The sequence below is a fragment of the Musca vetustissima genome, unplaced genomic scaffold (assembly GCF_032173495.1).
Source record: "Musca vetustissima isolate MV318-11 ecotype Yass unplaced genomic scaffold, APGP_CSIRO_Mvet_v1 utg10917, whole genome shotgun sequence".
NCBI classification, from domain to species: domain Eukaryota; kingdom Metazoa; phylum Arthropoda; class Insecta; order Diptera; family Muscidae; genus Musca; species Musca vetustissima.
In genome coordinates this window covers 87968-106107 of record NW_026880121.1, presented here as the reverse complement: position 1 = coordinate 106107, position 18140 = coordinate 87968, and positions in this window count along the sequence as shown.

Genomic DNA, 18140 nt, shown 5'->3' with positions numbered 1-18140 from the left:
TTTCACCGTGTCGAAGTGTATACACTCTCATTAGCCATAAGGCTGAGGGTAATTTATCCATTTTGAAATTTGTATTATAGTTTACATTCCCTATATTTTCATTTCAAGTACCTGCCAGTATATCTATGGTGGAGGGTATCCAAAGTTCAGCCCGGCCGAACTTAACGCTTTTTCACTTGTGTTAGTTCTTATGGGTATGGAGTTTATCGGGTGATGAAAATAGCTCCCCAGATGGGGCCGCGGGGAGGTCAGTGTCCACAATTGAGATGAAAGAGGGACCAAGATACGTCTGGACTTCGCCATCTTAAAACCAATCAGACACCTTGCTTGGTGTCTATATAATTAATTTTAATTTAATTTATAATTTTTTTCTTATTTTTAAGATTTCTATAAAATTTAATTAGGTCCCACTGTAATGCACTTCACAATAGTGGCCTTCCTTACCACCCTCTCTCTCTCTCTTTGTTTCCTACAATTTTTGTTGCTGTTGTTTCTCGTTATTTTTCCGACAACGTCATAAAGGTTATCAACGCCACAAAAACAACAAAACATGTACTTAGCCCTCTCACCGTTAGGTGTATTTTCCCTCTCTCTCACCTGTGTCTATGTGTTGGTGTGCGAGGTGAGGATCAATAGCTCAAACTAACAAAGTCATTGTTTGGCAGGGGGGTCACACACAGGTCGCCAAATAAAAACAACAATTGAATGAATACAATTTTATTGTTGTTGGAATTTTACATTGTTGTTGTTGTTGTGATTGTCGTTTTTGGTTGTTGTTGTTGTTGCTTTGATTGTTGTTACACCAAAAACTTATTCTCACCTTGCCATAAAATATCTTACCCAACTAACTAGCTAGCTAGCCTACATTGGCAAGCAAGTTAAGACCAGCAACCAGCAACAATAACAACAACAACAACTTCAAGCCAAGTTCAAATTTACATTTCCATTCAATATAATCTTGGGAGTAGACCATCAACTCGACCAGTTTCATCTTAACTTTGATACGAAACGCACGTCGTCGTCGTCGCCGTCGTAACCAAACCAAAACCAATTCGAGTCGAACTCAATCTCATTTCAAGCCAAGTCAACCCAAACGAATCGTGTCAAACGTCGTGTCGTCGCGTCAAGTCTAGTTTTACGTTGTGTTTGTTGTCTGGACTGCAAGTGAAACCAAAAAAAAAAAAAACTCGTTTGCGGCTTCTGCTTCTTCTTCATTGTGAAGAACTAAAAAAAATCGAAAATCAAAAATAACCCCTCCCTACTCTACCCCCCTCTCTCTACAACTTCCGACGTGTGTTTTTCTTATTATTGGTGTGTAAAATACAAGAAAAAAATTGAAATTGAAAACTAAAAAAAAAAAAATTGAAATTTTTTATTTAACATTGAAATTTGTAAAGAAAATATCTTCACCTTCACCAAAACACTTTCAAAATTTGGTGAATAGAATAGAATTCACAACGGATTTTTATTCAAAACACCATCAAAAAAAAATATTTTGTTTTATAGTGATTTGGAGAATACGTGATCAGAATACATACATTTTTTTTTTGTGTAATTATGGAATTTTTTTTTCGAAATGATAAAATTTTATTGTTTCAAAAAAAAAAAAAAAAAAAAAAAACTGAAAATTTTTGATTAAATTTTTTTTTAAAAAAATTGAAATTAAAAAACTCACTTTTTGGGAACAGTGAAAAAAAAATTAAAATATTTTTTTCAAAAATCAGATCAGAATATAGATTTTGATTAAAATTTTTTTTTTAACAAAAATTTAAAATTAAAAAAAATCCCTTTTTTGGGAACAGTGAAAAAAATTCAAAATTTCCTCAATGCAATAAAAGAGGAAAAAAATCAAAGAAATATTTTTTTAGAAAAAATTTAAAATAATTTTTTTTTTCAAAAATCAGAATATAGATTTTTTTCTTTTTGTGTAATTATGGAATTTTTTTTCGAAATGAACAAAATTTATTGTTTCAAAAAAAAAAAAAACTGAAAATTTTTGATTAAATTTTTTTTTTTAATTTGAAATTAAAAAAATCACTTTTTTGGGAACAGTGAAAAAAATTCAAAATTTCCACAATGCAACAAAAGAGGAAAAAAATCAAAAAAAAAAAAAAAAAAATTTATAGACAAAAATTTAAAATATTTTTTTCAAAAATCAGATCAGAATATAGATTTTTTTCTTTTTGTGTAATTATGGATTTTTTTTTCGAAATGAACAAATTTTATTATTTCAAAAAAAAAAAAAAAAAAAAAGACTGAAAATTTTTGATTAAAATTTTTATTTAAAAAAAATTGAAATTGAAAAAATCACTTTTTTGGGAACAGTGAAAAAAATTCAAAATTTCCACAATGCAACAAAAGAGGAAAAAAAATCAAAGAAATATTTTTTTTAGAAAAAATTTAAAATATTTTTTTCAAAAAAAAAAAAAAAAAAATCAAAACAAAAACTTTTGTACCAAATTTTTGTAAAGAATTTTGTTTTCTAAAAAATTCAAAATTTGTTGCACTCTCTTTTTTTAACTAAAAAAAACCAGTGAGCGGAGTAGTATAGTCGGACCGGGCCGACCATACGATACCCTACACAACTACCATTGAACTCTAACTTTCTGCGGATTTTTTATTCCGAGCCTGGGCAATATTTCGTGTTATTTACACCTTCTTCCCCGATTAGAGGTCAACAGCACCTCTTCCTTACACTGACATATTTTCCGAATATTCCCAATATTTGAAATTGAAAAAAATCACTTTTTTGGGAACAGTGAAAAAAAATTCAAAATTTCCACAATGCAACAAAAGAGGAAAAAATCAAATAAATATTTTTTTTAGAAAAAAATTTAAATTTTTTTTTTCAAAAAAAAAAAAAAAAAAATCAAAAAAACTTTTGTACCAATTTTTTTTAAAAAATTTAGTTCTTCTAAAAATTCAAAATTTGTTGCACTCTCTTTTTTAAATTAAAAAACAAAAAATAAAATTAAATTAAAAAACCTGTGAGCGGAGCAGTATAGTCGGACGGGGCCGACCATACGATACCCTACACAAGTACCACGGAACTCTTACTTTCTGCGGATTTTTATTCCTAGTCTGATATTTCTGATATTTGCATCCTCTTGCCCAATTAGAGGACAGCAGCACCTCTTCCTTACACTGACTTATTTTCCGAATATTCCCAATATTCAGTACAGCCCTTCTAATTACTTGTCCAGATTCCCTTCACCGTGGGTTGAGCTGTGATGTTCGGCTTGTGGCCTATAGATCGACTCCAAAAAAAAAACATAGTTTTCGGTCCACTTCAGTCCCAAATCTTTTATGCTATCATCACTAAAAATTATAGGCGTTGTCCTTGACCATAACTGGGACCTCATGGAAAATTTCAAAGCGATCAGCCCTATATTTTCGTCCTCTAGTGTGGTAATGGGTTACTGTTACCGTGAGTTGTGTTGTGATGTTCGGCTTATAATTGTGGCCTATAGATCGACTCCAAAAAAAAAAAAAAAAAAAAAAACACAAAAAATTAAATCTGATCGCCAACGAAAATTATAGACGTTGTCCTTCTTGACCATAACTGGAATCTCATGGAAAATTTCATAGCGATCAGCGCTTTATTTCCGCCCTCCAGCGTGGTAATGGTTTACTAAATAATATATGAAAACGTAAGCTCCTGAAAAAAATGTACGTGTAACTCCCACATCCGATTACATACGACAATATAATTGGTATCAATTTAAAGGCCAAACACTCCTCTTGGATATACTGTCAAATTCTCGGGTCTATGTCCTTCAGGGGGTAAATATATATACCCCATAGAATACAAATTGTGTAATTTTTCACACAAAAGTCAGGGTCCATTTGACCCGCTAAATATTGACCGATCTTTATCAAAACAGGCATGCTTATTCCTTGGCCCTATCCCATTCTCCATGTAAAAATTCGAAGGATATTTAGAGACTTTGCTGCACCATTTACATGAAATCGGACGAAAATATATATGGTAGCTATATCTAAATCTGAATCGATTTTCACGAAACTTAACACACATCATTGTAGACCTAAATCATTAGGCTGAGCAAAATTTCGTGCAAATCGAATGATATATAGGGACTTTGCTGCACCATTTACCTAAAATCGGGCGAAACTATATATGGGAGCTGTATCAAAATCTGAACCGATTTTCAGGAAACTTAACACACACCATTCTATACCTAAATTATTACGATGTGCCAAATTTCGTGCAAATCGAATGATATATAGGAACTTTGATATACCATTTACCTAAAATCGGACGAAAATATATATGGTAGCTGTATCTAAATCTGAACCGATTTCCGGGAAACTTAACACACATCATTCTAGGCCTAATTCATTACGCTATGCCAAAATTCGTGCAAATCGAAAGATATATAGGGACTTTGGTGCACCATTTACATTAAATCGGACGAAAATATATATGGGAGCTATATCTAAATCTGAATCGATTTTAGCGAAACGTAACACACGTCATTCTAGACCTAAATCATTAGGCTGTGCAAAATTTCATGCAAATCGAATGATATATAGGGACTTTGGTACAACATTTACCTTAAATCGAACGAAAATATATATGGGAGCTATATCTAAATCTCAACCGATTTTCACGAAACTTAACACACATCATTCTAGACCTAAATCATTACGCTGTGCCAAATTTCGTGCAAATCGAAAGACATATGTGGACTTTGCTGCACCATTTACCTTAAATCGGACGAAAATATATATGGGAGCTATATGTAAATCTGAACCGATTTCCGGGAAATTTAACACACATCATTCTAGACCTAATTCATTACGCTGTGCCAAATTTTTTTTTCATAAAATTTTGTTGCATTGTGTAAATATTGTTAATGAAATTATTATTAATTATATTTTAATTACAATATTTTATTTCGATAATCTCTAAATATAGTTATTAACTCAAAACTGAAATTCAAAACAAAAATATACACCAAAGAAACAACAACGACACCTTAAAACCCCCAAACAAAATTCAATACAAACACACTTGAAAAAAACAAGAAAAATAATTAACGGTAATTGATATTAAACAACTTCTAGATTTATAGAAAAAATTATTTGAAAAAAGAAAACAACAACAACAACAAAAACATATACACAACAAACATCAAACACCAGTAATAAACAACAGAACCCATCCAACCACCCACCGCTTCCGAACAACAAGAACACCCAACAACAACCTACCCACTCAAATCACCAACTCAATACTACCAACAAATAACTGCATCACCACCATGAGTAAGTAATAAACCAGATTTTTTTGAATGTCATTCGAAAAAAACACCCGATTAGCAATCAAATCAAGTTAGCACATCTATCTATCTACACATTGCATCTATGCGATTCATCGAACCTGTTCTACAAGATACATACATATTTATCTCATTAAAATATTATTTACATGATTTTGAATTTCAATATTTATTTGGAGGATTTAATAATAGCACTCATATAATTATTATTTAATGGAAAAATATGAATCCGAACCTGAATGAGTTGTCTGTTTCCTTGATGGCAAGGTAATTTTTGTTGGCTACCAATTTAAATGCTGTCTCTCATTCAATATTTTTCAAGGGAGTATTTTATTGAATAATTTGATTTTTATCATGGATTTTTTTGAAAATAATTTTACGTGGACGAATGCAATTTCATGGACCATAGGATCCAGATCCAGACAGCCGGGATTTTTTTCAAAATACTTTTTTCATAGATCCATACAGTCGGGATTTTTTTTAGGGATATTATTTTTGTGGCTTCTACAAGGCGTAGATTTTTACAAAAAAAATATTTTTTTCAGGGCTTAGTTGCCCAATCTCGAAAAACCCAACCAACTATGAAAAAGCAAAGAAAAAGAAAACCAAACCCCCACTAATGTTGACGAGCCCCGCAAACGTATAAAGGACCACGATCTGTGCGAATTTGCACTTGGAATGTGCGCACCTTATACTCAAGAAGTGTTCGCTTTGGCGGATATACTCAAGAAGTACAGAGATGCTTAGAGTATGTGGGTACCTACCTTGCGGTCTTACCCCACGGTGCTGTAAACACCAGTTAATACAAAGCGTCAACCAACGCCCCCACATCAAAATGCAGGTACCAATCGATCACACGTATTTGGACGCGATCACCTCCTTGGATGAGGATCGGAGCCCATCTAAAACTCCTGCCTTTTTATGGGTCAGGCACCCGGTTGTAATGCAACTCCACACCGAGCCACAGCTCTACCCGCGATTTGGGTATAAACCACATCCAGCACGATGCTCCCCGAAGGGCCAACACCAACTGCCAGGCTATAGATCCGCAGACCTGGGGGCCCTGACACCCGTGCTACCGAAAACTTCGGTCAGGTTCATAGCCAAAGCTATTACCAGTAGAACCCCAAACAGTTTGAGACTGGTCACTCACAGACTATAGCCTCTGCCCAGCTTCATAGCCAAAAGCTACTACCATTAGGACTATCATGCAGGCTCTCTACAATGAAACAATCGCTGCAAGGGGATACAATGCAAAAGTGGTCACCAACATCACACGATATGCCGATATTAGTGGCCTTACAGGAAATGCGATGGAAAGGGGCTGTGGCGTAAGTAAATCCGACGATTACGCCCTGTATTATAGCTGACATGAAACGAGACGTGAATTTGGCTGTGGATTTATGGTTAACAGGACAATAAAATACCTCGTCTCCAGATTTGTCTCATTTGCGCCCATGCTCCGACCGAAGATAAAGATGAACAGACCAAAGACATATTTTACGAGCGCCTAGAAACATGGCGTATGACCATTGCCCTGGGCATGACATTCAAATTCTGCTAGGAGATTTTAATGCAAAGAATCGGAAGGGAAAATATCTTTGGCCCCACCGTCGGAAAATTCAGCCAGAATTTGGCTGTGGATTTATGGTTAACAGCAGAATAAAAGACCTCGTCTCCAGATTTGTCTCATTTGCGCCCATGCTCCGACCGAAGATAAAGATGAACAGACAAAAAACATATTTTACGAGCGTCTAGAAACATGGCATATGACCGTTGCCCTGGCCATGACATTCAAATTCTGCTAGGAGATTTTAATGCAAAAATTGGAAGGGAAAATATCTTTGGCCCGCACCGTCGGAAAATTCAGCCTTCATGAAGAAACATCCGAAAACGGCATGAGGTTGATTGACTTCGCGGTAGCAAGAAACCTAATAGTTAGCTACACCAGATTCAAACATCTCGATATACACAAGGCCACTTGGATTTCTCCCGATCAATCAACGAGAAACCAAATTTATCATGTTGTGATAGACGGAAAGCATTCATCCAATGTTTTTGACGTCCGATCGATCCGAGGAGCGAATATCGATTCGGACCATTACCTTGTGGCAGCCAAGGTACGCACCGGTCTTAATGTAGCAGCAAAGGTGTGATCTAATGTAACACGGAAATTTGACGTCGAAAAGCTGCAAACACAACAGGAGAGAGGCCTAGAACTTACCCACCTGTGTTTTCAGAAAAAATAGAAGAAAGAAGAATTGCAAGAAAAACGTGAGCGTGACCACATCAAGAAATCCATGGTACGATTAGGAGTGTCGTAATGCTACTGAGAAACGTATTTTCAGAAAAAAGAAAAAGAACAAGAAAAATGTGAGCGTGAAGAAGGAAACCTCTGTGACAGATACAGACAGCGTGTTGAGGATCTGGAAGGAGCATTTTGAAAAGCTTCTGGTATCAAATAGTGGTGGTGAAGAAGATACCCCAGAACCAATAAGAGATGATGGTATAGAGTGTATACCACCTAGCCTAGAACAATAAATCAGCAGGAGTCGATGTCTTACCAGCTGAACTATTCAAGACTGGTGGCCAGATGCTGGTCAAGAGCATGCACCAGCTGATTAGTACAATTTGGCTAGAGGAATGCATGCCCAATGATTGGAGGAACCTCAGCATCCTGTGCCCCGTGCACAAAAAAGGAGACTAGGCGATATTTGCCAACTATAGAGGAATAAGTCTCTATAGAGGAATAAGTCGCATATAAAGTGTTATCCAGTGTGCTGTGTGGTGAACGACTGAAGCCAATGGTCGATGACATTATTGTACCATACCAATGCGGCTTCAGACCTGACACCATCCACCATTGACCAGATTTTCACACTGCGCCAAATCCTGGAAAACACACATCGACACATACCTACAATTCGTCGACTATAAAGCCGCATTCTACAGCCCTACCCGTTCAGAGGTGTGTAAAGCCATGTCGGCGTTTGACATTCCTGCAAAAGTAATTCGGCTATGCTGGATAATTTTAACAGGCACACGATCAGCAGTTAAAGTCGGAAAGGACCTCTCGGAGCGCTTTATTACCGAACGAGTATTGAGACAAGGTGATAGTTTGTCGTGTGACCTTTTTAACATCCTGCTGGAAAAGGAAAAAGTCATACGAAAGGCAAAAGGGGACAGAAATGGCACTCTGTACACGCCGATGACATCGACATAATGGGTCGAACATTGCGAGCGGTAACAGCCACCTTTGAACAAATTGAGAAGGAGTTTGTAAAAGTGAGTCTGGCAGTAAACGGCGAGAAGACCTTGACCAACTGTGGAACTTGAGAACTACAGCTTCGAGATAGTTAAAATTTTAAGAACTACAGCTTCGAGGTAGTCAAAGACTTTATATACCTTGGTACCGCCATAAATAAAACGAATGACATCAGTTTTGAAATTCGGAGATGGATAGTGATGGCCAACCGATGCTACTATGGTCTGAGCAAACAACTCAAAAGCAAGGCCACCTCGCGTCAGACCAAACTCACACTCTACAAGACGCTGTTACACTCAACCCGTGCTGTTATACGGATCTGAAGTACATGGGTACTTACGCAAGCAGATGAGGCAGCTCTTGGAGAGAGAAAAATTCTCCGAAAAATCTATGAGCCGACCTGCGTTGACGGTGAATTTCACCGTCGAATGAACCGTGCGTTGTACCAGCTATTCTCGGACATCGACATTGTTAGACGTATTGAGCTGCAGCGACTACGTTGGCTAGGTCATGTTGTGAGAATATATTAAAATGCCCCAGCCCAGAAGGCATATAAAAGCGAACCAGCTGATGATGGTTCACGCAGAAGGGGAAGGCCAAGAATACGTTGGAAAGATCAAGTCGAAGACAACCTCGTCGAAAATGGTCTTTCAAATTGGAAAAACTGCGCAAAAGACCGACGACGTGCCTGGAAATCTTTTCTAAGCTCGGCTTATGGAACGAAAGTTCTATCACAAGCCTGCAAAGTAAATAAGTAAGATATATTTTGAATATATTTTTCACAGATCCTACAAGCGAACATATACATTTTCAAAATATGTTTGGAAATTCGACCACAAATAACTTTAAATGCAAATACGTCAAAATCAGAGAGGTTGTCCTGGGCTTCGATTCCTTTCTTAATGATATCTGTGAGGGTTTCTTTGTTTTAAGACTATTTTTTATGGTACCTTCGAACGTATATTTTTTAAAAGAAATTATCTTAGGAATATATTTTAAAATATATATTTCATGGATCCAACAAGCGTAGATATATATTTTCAAAATATTTTTTTTTAAATTCGATCATAAATAACTTTAAATGCAAATACGTCAAAATCAGAGAGTTGGTCCGGGATTTCAATTCCTTTCTTATTGGCATCTGTAGGGTTTCCTTCCTGAAAAATAATATATAGAAAATTAATAATAAATATGTTTGGTATTTATTTTTCAATATTTTTTTCTCAAATGGCCTATCGAACTATTTTACTAATCGCATATCTTTCCACCAAGCGAAAAAACAATCACCTGAACTTTAATCGTATCCCAATTAGCATTAGAATCGATTAAGTCTAAGTCAAGTGTCGACAGGTAATTTCAAGTGATTTAAGCGGCATTGTAGTGGCACTAAACTGAACTTTGATCGCCTTTTTCGATTTTTAACACAAAAATTCATTTCTCTCTAATACTTAGTAGGAAAGCTACTACAACAAAGTCAGCAAATTATCGCAACAAAATAACATCCATAAAACAGAAGCAAAACTTATGGAAATGGAAACAAAATAAACCGGTTCTAATGACATTCAGCGATAGATTTCGAAAATTGATTTTAGAACTTTTTTCTTTCATTAATGCATTCATTGACCTAGGATTTTTTTTTAAATAAATTTAGAAATTTTATGAAAGGAGGAGAAGGTTTCGACAAGGCGTAGATTTCTTAAAGAAACGAATATTTGGTTCATTTGCCATCTATCGTCGTCTAGAAACGACGCCTCCTTCAATTTTGTGTGCCGTGGTTTGGGTCCTTGCTGATTTTGTGTTGCCATTTTCCTCCAGGTGGCGCTGGATATTTAAAAGAATATTTTTGAGGCTACCAACAAGGCGTAGATTTTTTAAAAAATATTTTTGAGGGTCTTAACAAGGCGTAGATTTTTGAAAGAATATTTTTGAGGGTCTCAACAAGGCGTAGATTTTTTTAAAGAATATTTTTGAGGGTCTCAACAAGTCGTAGATTTTTTAAAGAATAATTTTGAGGGTCTCAACAAGTCGTAGATTTTTTAAAGAATAATTTTGAGGGTCTCAACAAGGCGTAGATTTTTTAAAGAATAATTTTGAGGGTCTCAACAAGGCGTAGATTTTTTTAAAGAATATTTTTGAGGGTCTCAACAAGGCGTAGATTTTTTAAAGAATATTTTTGAGGGTCTCAACAAGGCGTAGATTTTTTAAAGAATATTTTTGAGGGTCTCAACAAGGCGTAGATTTTTTAAAGAATATTTTTGAGGGTCTCAACATGGGCAGCCTTCAAAGTGCATTGGAGGAGAAAAGCCGTGATGTGGCCGAGTTACGGGCAAGGAATAAAGAGCTAGAATTTGCTCTAAAAAGATCGGAAGACGCCAATGGTTGCCTTAAAGAAAGGGCGCTGGCAAGGTATAGAGAGGCTAGAGATATATGCATCGAATATCACTATCAAGTTCGCAAGCTTGAAGGTGAATTGGTGGCGGCTGCAGAGAAAGCCCAGGCAGCAGAAAAATCATGGGAAGAAGTTTATCTCTCTATCTTATCGCTGTCTGAAGAATTGGCACTTTCGAAGAAGGCACGAGAAGCAGCAGAGGCCGAACGTGACGTATTCCTTTTGCACAGGATATAGCTCTAGTCGAGTTGACCATGGAAAAGAAAGATGCGGTGGCGGATGCGGAGAAAGCTGTAATGGAAGTTGAATCCAATGAAGTGAAGTTGAGTCCGATGAAAAAGCAAGTCCATGAGGAAATATTAACTGAGAAGTGTGAGCCGCCAGCGGATAATTATGCTGCAGATATGAAGATGAAGCAGGCGAACAATGGCGATGAAACGACAACACAAGATGATTGGGTTTGTATGCCAAGGCCGTTAATTATAGATGTACCGGTCATGAAGATTGCAGCTATAAATCCTGGTAAAGCGGCCGCGAATTTGGAGCCTGTGAACAAAGATGACCAATCAAAACAAGATTTTGTTGCCAATAATGTAGAAGGAATTGAGCAGACAAAAGCAAAGGCTTTGGCCGCCATGGATAAAGGCTGTATGATGAAGAAGCCTGGAAATGCAGACTGTAAGTCGAAAATGGAAGCCACGATTGGGAAGCAGAAAAAGGCCAATAAGACGAAGACGGCGATCAATGATGCTGAGCCGCCAAGAAAGAGCGACTTTATTGCTGCGATGAGGAGGTTTTGTGGATGAGCCGCCCTGGTAAAAGAAGATGCGAAGCAAGCGTAGCATGCAGTTAATGAAAGATGTGAAGCTGAAGAACAGGATTGCCGATTGGCCAGCCTTAAAGATGGAGCGAGAGGCCAAAAATGCGGAGGATCACTTTTTATATTAATAAATAAGTGTGTAAATGCACAGCAAATAAGTTAGACGTGCTATCTCTCCGCGGAGAATATCCGCGTAATCTAGATAAAAGATCCCCCGTTTAACACCCAACAAGACGTGGATTTGTTTAAAGAGGCCATAAAAATTGTTTAAAAAATCCACGCCTTAGGGCCTACCAAGAGGCTATAAAAATTGTTTAAAAAATCCACGCCTTAGGGCCTACCAAGAGGCTATAAAAATTGTTTTAAAAAATCCACGCCTTAGGGCCTACCAAGAGGCTATAAAAATTGTTTAAAAAATCCACGCCTTAGGGCCTACCAAGAGGCTATAAAAATTGTTTTGAAAAATCCACGCCTTAGGGCCTACCAAGAGGCTATAAAAATTGTTTAAAAAATCCACGCCTTAGGGCCTACCAAGAGGCTATAAAAATTGTTTAAAAAATCCACGCCTTAGGGCCTACCAAGAGGCTATAAAAATTGTTTAAAAAATCCACGCCTTAGGGCCTACCAAGAGGCTATAAAAATTGTTTGAAAAAATCCACGCCTTAGGGCCTATAAAAATTGTTTGAAAAAATCCACGCCTTAGGGCCTATAAAAATTGTTTGAAAAAATCCACGCCTTAGGGCCTATAAAAATTGTTTGAAAAAATCCACGCCTTAGGGCCTATAAAAATTGTTTGAAAAAATCCACGCCTTAGGCCTATAAAAATTGTTTAAAAAATCCACGCCTTAGGGCCTATAAAAATTGTTTGAAAAAATCCAAGAGGCCTATAAAAATTGTTTAAAAAATCCACGCCTTAGGGCCTATAAAAATTGTTTGAAAAAATCCACGTCTTAAGGCCATAAAAGTAGGCCTATAAAAATTGTTTGAAAAAATCCACGCCTTAGGGCCTATAAAAATTGTTTGAAAAAATCCACGCCTTAGGGCCTACCAAGAGGCTATAAAAATTGTTTGAAAAAATCCACGCCTTAGGGCCTACCAAGAGGCTATAAAAATTGTTTGGAAAATGCACGCCTTAGGGCCTACCAAGAGGCTATAAAAATTGTTTAAAAAATCCACGCCTTAGGGCCTACCAAGGGGCTATAAAAATTATTGAAAAAATCCACGCCTTAAGGCCTACCAAGAGGCTATAAAAATTGTTTTGAAAAATCCACGCCTTAGGGCCTACCAAGAGGTTATAAAAATTGTTGAAAAAATCCACGCCTTAGGGCCTAACAAGAGGCTATAAAAACGAAAATATTTTCGATTTGCAATCTATCGTTGCCTAGAAACGACACCACCTTCAATTTTGTGTTCCGTGGTTTGGTCCTTGCTTATTTAGTGTTGCCATCTTCCTCTGGGTGCGCTATCCCCTGCCATTACTTTCATGTGTTATCCTCATTGATTGTCGATAATTGTTGTTCGAGTTATTCAAGTTCGACTGTAATTATAATTCAGAATTTATGATAATATATACCAGACTTAAAGGGGAGGTCCCTCAACTCAACACGTATCTAAATTAATTGATTGCCAGAGCTCTGTGGTTGGGGTCCTTGCTTATTTAGTGTTGCCATCTTCCTCTGGGTGGCGCTATCTCTTGCCATTACTTTCATGTGTTCTCCTCATTGATTGTCGATAATTGCGGTTCGAGTTATAGAAGTTCGACTGTAATTATATTTCAGAATTGTTTATAATTTATACCTGGCTTGAAGGGGAGGATCCACAACTCAACACGTATCTGAATGAATTGATTGGCCCTTTTTCATGACTCATTTCTTATTTTTTTTCATATCATTACGGCTAATGATAATTTCTATGAATTCGTATTTTTTTTTTCTTATAATTAAGAATTAAATAATTACTAATAAAAATTGCAAACAAATTACTATTCCAATAGTCTAACCTCAAAAGCTTTCAATCGACATTCACTTTCAGGTGAGATTAGCATCATCAAACCTAACCTCAATTCCAAAGGTTGTTTTTCATTTCAACAACTCACTTTTCTATGAAATCGTAAAAATAACTATCCAAGATTCCCTCTAATTCATTTTCGTATGCATTTAGAATTGTTTCTAGTTAATTACTTGTTTTTTTTTTATTTTCATTTTCAATACTTCAAACAATGTTTAGATCGACTATTGATCATTGCGGAATAATTCATACAATCGTTAGTATCTAATTAGACGGCAAGCGAGTGAGAAGTCGGAATTAATTAAAAGTGTTACAAATGTAATTAATTTGAAAATAATTATTTCGAAAATGTTATAATATTTGTAATAAGTTGAAACTAATTTGAAAATATTTTTCGAAGTGAATATAATTTAAAAAAATAAATAAAAATGGATATTATTTGAAAGTGAAGTGGTGTGGACTTGTCTAAAAATATTTTTATGGATCCTAAAATGGTTGAGTACAGAAAAACAAATATTTTTCTGGGTTCCTTAATTTGCGGATTTTTTGAAGAATAGTTTTTTACGGTTCCAACAAGTGTCGATTCTTTAATGAATATTTTTCTGCGATCCTACAAGCGTAGATTTTTAAAATCTATTTTTTTATGGATCCTACAAGCGTAGATATATTTCCAAAATGTTTTTTGAAATTCGATCATAAATAACTTTAAATGCAAATACGTCAAAATCACATAGGCTGTACTGGACTTCAATTCCTTCCTTATTGGCATCATCATCCTGAAAATATAATAATTAAATAATTAATGAAAAAAATATTTTGATTTTTAAAAGGACATTTTTCAAGTGGATCGATATAATCGGACGGGGCCGACCATACATACAACTACCACAGAACTCGGATATTTATTCCGAGCCTGGGCAATATTTCGTTATATTTGCCCCAACTTGCCCGATTAGAGGTCAACAGCACATCTTCCTTACATGTTCCGAATATTACAAATATTCAGTACAGCCCTTCTACTTACTTGTCCAGATTCCCTTCCCGTTGGGTTGAGTTGTGATATTCGGCTTATATTCGACTAGAAAACAAACAAAGAAAAAAAGTTTTCGTGTCCATTTCATCCCAAAATTTTATTATGATCATCACCGAAAATTATAGGCGTTGTTCTTGACCATAATTGGAACTTCATGGAAAATTTCAAAGCGATCAGCGCTATATCCGACCTCTAATTTGGTAATGGGTTACTAAATAATATCTGAATACGTAAGCACCTGTAAATATTTAAGTGTAACTCCCACATCCGAATAGATACATCCATATATTTGGTATTAATTTAAAGGCCAATCACTTCTCTTGGCTATACTACTAACTTCTCGGCTGTATGTCCTTCAGGAGTAAATATATACGCTACAGAATACAAATTTTGCAATTTTTCACAAAAAAGTCAGAGTCCATTTGACCCGCTAAATAATAACCGATCTTTATCAAAGCAGACATGCTTATTCTTCTCCATGTAAAATTTCGCGATGTTCGGACCACAATTGCGGCCTCTGGAGCTACCAGAAAAACCGACAAAAATTATGTATTCGGTCCATTTCATCCCCTAAATATTAACCGATCTTTACCAAAAACAATAGAAGTCTTCATTGGCCAGAACCCATCCTACATGCAAAATTTCGTGAAGATTGGTCCATAACTGTGGCCTGTATCGTGTTTACAAATTATAATGAACAGACGGACGGACGGACACATGTCTAGATCGACTCAGCTAGTCGAGATATGACGATCGGTATACAGTAAAAGTAGATTTTTTAAATAATATTTTTGTATGGATCCTACCATCGTAGAGTGTTTTAAAATAGCTTTCCTAATTCGCCAAGAAATAACTTTAAATGCAAATACGTCAAGGACATATAGACTGCACTGGACCACTATAAGGTGTAGATGTTTTAAAGAATATTTTTTTAGACCACCATCAAGGCGAAGATTTTTTAAAGAACATTTTTTTCATGGACCAAAACAAGGCATACATTTTTTTTGTGGCTCTACCATCTATCGTTGCTTAGAAACAACGCCCTCTTGAAGTTTGTGCTTTGGTTAGAGTCCTTGCTTATTGAGTGTTGATTTTTTCCACTGGGTGGCGCCTCCTGACATTCGTTTGTGTTATCCTCATTTACTTGTACAGACAGATTGTACGATTTTTTAAGGATAGAAGACGTATTTTCCAATATAATTATGATGTGAGGTTATAATGAGTTTTTGCATATAGCTTCGGCTTGAACCTATAGCCATCTATTGTCTTTGGCAATGCTCGATTATGTAGCTCTAGAGGCCACATTAATGACCCAAATATTACAAAATTGTACATGGAGCATCGTTGTTTTAATGAACGCCGATCAACATTAAGCGGGTCAAAAGACCGTTGTGAGCTAATATCGCAACATGCACACAACCAACAGGAAAATCATAATTGGAAAATAGAGGATCATATTTCAGGAATAACAGCGGAAGAGCAATCTCAACCCATACTTGAACGGAAAACGAAAGTAAAACCAATAAATCTCTTTCAGAATGCCTGATGAATGAGACTGATAAGATGCATATTGCCTGCTCTCGACAAGAAAGAAGCTGCTAACTGGGGCACAGATGCGTAAATTGCCCAGGGTGAACCACGAACAAACAAGAGCGAACAGTAGACGGATGCCCAGGAGGATAAGACTCTCTTTTCCAGACGATTTGGTCTTCAAAAAGGCAGACGAATGCCAAACCTGCGTGGAAAGAAAAGCTTCTGGCCTCTCTGTTATAAAAAGAGTAGTTCCGGAACGAATTAGTTCATTGGAACTATTCCGAGAAAGGAACGATCGGAACAAGTTCCAACTCTTTAATTAATATAGTCCCTTTTTCTGATTCGTTCCTTTTTGGTGTCTTTATTTATTCTCGTTCTTTTTTGAACTAAAAGGAACTATAAAAAACAAAGGAACTGTAAAGAGCAAAGGAACTGTATGTAATAAACGAACTATACGGAGTAAAGGAACTATACGGAGCCAGGCAACTATAAAGGCAAAGGAACTGTGTGGAGCAAAAGAACTATACGGAGCAAAGGAACTATTTGGAGCAAAGGAACTATGAAAAGCAAAGGAACTATATGGAGTAAAGGAACTATACAGCGCAAAGGAACTATTTAGATCAAAAAACTGTGTGGAGTAAAGGAACTATATGGAGCAAAGGAACTACATTAAGGAACTAGTTCCTTTTTTTTTTAAAAAGAACGAGAAAGATCGATCCGCTACGTGAACTAGATTGCCCAACTCTAGTTATAAAGAGAACGCGACACAGAAGGGTGCTTGAACTCAAATTCCTAAGCGGGATACGAATGTTAGGCCATCATTACTGTCTCAGAATGCCGGAGGAATGAAGAGACTGATATGCTGGTGGAAAGTGTGCAAGGATATTGCCAAGGTCATGACAAGAATAGGGATAAGTAAATCGAATTTCGACTAATCGACATTTTTAATTTAAAAAGTCAAAGTCAATTTTTGATCTTTGAGGAAACAGAAAAGTCGATTTTTCAAGATCGACTTTCGATCCTCTTCATAAATACTTGGTTAATTATCTTAAAGCCCAAATTGCTCAAAAATTAAACACTGTAGCATTTTATTTTATCTGTTGACAACAATTAATTAAAAAATTAAATTTTTAGTCAATTTTGCATTAGTCGATAAAAGTCGAAAATCGATTTTGAACTGGTTTGGCAAAATCGAAAGATCGAAAAGTCGACATTTTATTCAAAGGAAAAAATCGAAAAGTCTCAATGTCGACCTTTGTGCTCGACTACATATCACTAGACAAGACACAAAAGCATGAAATGGCCAGGATGAACCCCGGAGAATGAAGAGCGGGCAGTGGACAGACGTCCAGAAGGATAAATCTGGCTGACGAATGCCAAATCCGCGAAGATTCTTCAAAAAAATGGAAAGAGGAAGCAACACATGGAAATAAGTTTATGGGAAGGTAGCCATGAGACACTATAGAGCCGAGATTTGCCACACCAAAGCGGAGCCAAAATTAAGTAAGACTGCCATGAGAAACCATTGACTGAGGACGGCAATGCTGTCTCTAGTAGACAAGCGCGGAACCCAAATCTAGCCATCTTATATGACGGTAGCTACGCAGTGATCGACGAAAATGCGTGCGTCTAGTAAACTTCAGATTTCTGGTTCAAACTTCCACCGAGAGTCATATGGTCTGGTTAACGTGACGAAAGCATTCATACAAAAGAAGGCCAATAACTTTAAATGCAAATATATCAAAATATTTTAAATTTTCCGCTTCGAGTCTAAAATTATATGTATTGTG